The sequence below is a fragment of the Corapipo altera genome, unplaced genomic scaffold (genome assembly GCF_003945725.1).
Source record: "Corapipo altera isolate COAL_440 unplaced genomic scaffold, ASM394572v1 70, whole genome shotgun sequence".
Taxonomy (NCBI): Eukaryota; Metazoa; Chordata; class Aves; order Passeriformes; family Pipridae; genus Corapipo; species Corapipo altera.
In genome coordinates, this window is record NW_020884911.1 from 7,376,976 (window position 1) to 7,380,483 (window position 3,508).

Below are 3,508 nucleotides of genomic sequence, written 5' to 3' on the forward strand. Positions count from 1 at the left end.
GGGGCTTACAGGAACACCCAATCACAGGAAGGGGTTAACAAGGTCCAATGAGAACACCTTAGGACATCTTCCCAGGACATTCCTGCATGGGATAACACTTGTCGTGGGGGGTCTTGGGAAGAAGAAAGCAGGAGTTAGCAAAGAGACTACAAAAAGCCATTTTGAAACATGTTTAAACCACAGTTTTCTCATATATTGCAGATTTACTGCCACACAACCCCTGAGATAGGAGCTATGGCACAATCCATGGCTGTGGTCTCAGTGTGCAGAGACAAGAGGTGACACCATCACAGCCACTAGGGAAAGTCACTCAGGGTCCAGAGATATGAGCACCAAGCCCTGAGACATGTTATTCATCCTCTCCTCATTGATAGACCCACTTGGGATAAAGGACATGTTATTCCCTCCCCAGGATATGGATTTCTCCCTTTGCTTATCACCTGAAGTTGAGAGTTCAAAGTTTGCTAGAGTCCAAAGGGGCAATAACAATCCCAAGTCTTGTTTGCTGCTTAGCTATAAAGAGCAGGCATGGATGCAGTGTGAGTGATCAGTAAATGCAACCCATTAGTTGACTCCCCCTCAGACATGTTTTGGATGCCAGTTCCCACCCACAGTTCCTGTTTTTAGGAGATTAGAGGCTGATTTGCCAGAGATGAGAAGCCATGGGCTGTCCCTCGCAGGGCTGGCTGCAGATCAGCGGGTGCTTGGACAGAAAACAAGGCAAAGGGAACACCCAAATCCAATACAGGAGAATGGAATCAGATTTGCATCTTTATTTGATATTATAATGTTGCATATGACAAACCATAGAAATTTCTTCTCTTTCACAGAAAATGCATTGTCAACTCCCAAATTTCAATTTGTCATTACTTGTGAATGGTTAACACTGCTTTTATCCTAACATGGTGTTAGGGAGGACTAAATATGCGCAATGACTAATAGAATTGTTAAAAGCTAGACCAAAAAACCCTCAAACTCCAAAAATATTTTGCAATCAGCAAACAGCAAGAGATTGTTATATTTCTAACACTGCAGGTTTGGGAAAGGAGAGTCTAGAAGGCAGCACTGTATTTTCAGGCAATGCTACCCAATAGGTGCATCTTCTCTGAGAAACTCATTTAAGCTGGCTCTGCCCTGCTGGTCCTGCCCCATGTTCTTGGATGGAGGAGAGGTGAGGAGATCACTTTTCTCATCTGCTTTATGGTTGCACTTCTCCATGCATTCTCAGGTGGTTTCAACACCTGCCTGAATCAAGCAGGAGAGAGAAAAGCAGTGAAAAGCTGCCATCAAATACCTGTGATCACCAGTGGCTTCACAGAAGTCATCCTTCTGTGCTTTTGTCACCTCGATGTTACTGCTTCACGAGGCAGCTAATTCACTGTTAGAGCAAGAATGTTTCCCTGTGCAGGAAATCACACCTTTGGCAGCAGTGTAGACTCACTTTCATGTAGCAACCGTGAGATCACATTTTCATATTTATCTGAAAAATTACTTAACGTCAAAGTAATGAAGTTGTATCGGTTGCATGGGATTCTCCATGATAAACTGTCACTTCACACAGAATTCATGAGGGAGAAGAAGTATGGGGGGGGAGACTTCACAGTTCCTCTGTCTTGCCAGAAAAGAAAAATACCTTTTTTTAATAAAATTTTTCAGTACTAGAAAAATATTCATGTGTTTTAACCATTTTATGAAGAACAAAAGCCTTTTCAAAAAATTCAATATAATTTTTAAGAATAATTTTAAACAAAAGAATTTTAGTCATCTTTCAAGAGAAAAGTTTTCTCTAGAAAAATTATGACCAACTGTGTGTGAAATAATTGCCTTTCAGGCTGAAACCAGGAAATTTTTTTTTGATTTAGGATGTTGACTGCTTAATATTGTATAGACTTACTTTGTGACCAGAAGCACAGTGGAAAGGACTGTCTTAATCCACCTGCACACCTCATTTCAATGCAGCAGCTTCATATGTTCATCTATCCAAGCACCTGTTCTCATTTCACTCACTAGAGGTGGGAAATTTATGCATTTGGAGGTAAGGTTTCATTTCACAGAGATGAGATTTACTTTTACATTCCTGAAGGCACAATGGTGTAAATCATAGTCAGAATGGAACCAACGCTCACAGAGCTGCTCTGCATGGAATTCTAATGGAGAGGAGATTGAAGCCATGTTTGATGTTGATCTTGATCTGCACCATTTGTTGATGTAGGGCTTTTTTTAAGTGAATGGCACAGGAGAACCCTAACACTTGGAAGGGGCTCTGCCACACTGAGTCTAAATGAGAAATAAGCACAGAAAGGCGCTCTGACTCCCAGCACGACTTCAAATATAGGGTAGTACAACACCTGCAGTCTTTTCCACAGCCAGCCAAGCTTTAGGAGCACTAAAAGAATTTATAGCCAGCTCAGTTCTACCAGATGTGGTAAATTTACAGTCAACTCAAGTACCAGAGTTAGGATGATTTACCATCAGCTCCCCGGTGTCTGCTGCAACTGAGAACTACATGATTTAAATCAATAAGTGTTTGAAGGAATGAGACAATCATAATATCTCCTGAGCTTTATTAGTATCTGTACAGGGAACTGGCAGAAACTCAGCACAAGGCCAGGCGGAACTTGTTAGTGGGGCCTACTACTGCTGTTTGCCCAAACTGCAGTAATTATTAACCATAAGACTAGTAAAAAACCAAGCTTATTTATGGCTTCATAGCTTGCTCCTGGCATGGGTCTTAGCAATTTCAAGGCTGAGCTGGCTTGAGAAAGAGGCATTTGGAAATCTAAGAGATTCTTTATAGCTTCTTATTGTTCATAAAGCCCCACATTTGACGCTGATAGTGAGCTGCCAGTAAGCACTCTGGGAACCCTCAGCTGTGTAGGCCTCCCTCCTCACATAGCACTGGTGTCATCAAAGCTCTGCTCTTGATATCCTCCTGCTGGGCAAATCTGTCTCTGTTTCCCTATCAATCTGTGTTTTCAAGGCCTGCTCTTCCATCCAGGACATACTCTATCCCTCCCCATCTGCAGACTTGGGGTAGTGGTGACACTGACTCAGGCTGCTGTGATAAGGGCTGTGAGAAGCTTTGCCAGGGCTGCTTCTCTCTGCTTGGGAGCTGTGCTTAGGCTCAGTTTATGACCTCTGGTCCTTACCTGAGCTGCATTGCAACAGTGCCTGGCCAGGTAACTCACAGAGCTAGGGCTGTTCAGTTGGTCTCAGACCTGCCCTGCTGCTCCTGACTTGTCTGGTGGCCAGTGAAAATTCAGGAACAAGGGAAAAAATGGTTTGTATGAATGTGGGTGAGGATGTTCACAATGGGGACTGGCCTTTGTGAGACTTTTTTACAAAAAAAGGATGGAAACAACCAGGCAATTTCATACAGCTAAGAAGGTAAGTCTTGGTTTTATTATACTGCAATGTCACACATGTATGAGGATTCAAAAGTATTGAATTCAAATGCTCAGTGTAAGTCACACCACTTACACTGTTAATATGTTGATTCCAGCTAAAC

General features: G+C 42.6%; 1 long non-coding RNA gene across 1 annotated transcript; it reads right to left on the reverse strand.

Annotated features, from left to right (window-relative positions):
* Positions 1 to 715: 715 nt before the first annotated feature.
* LOC113952155 lies at positions 716 to 3,257 on the reverse strand. Its single transcript, XR_003529413.1, has 3 exons — positions 3,150 to 3,257; positions 1,498 to 1,612; positions 716 to 1,245 (listed from the first exon to the last, which is right to left on the reverse strand). It is a non-coding gene; the product is annotated as an uncharacterized LOC113952155 (long non-coding RNA).
* Between the last annotated feature and the right edge of the window lie 251 nt (positions 3,258 to 3,508).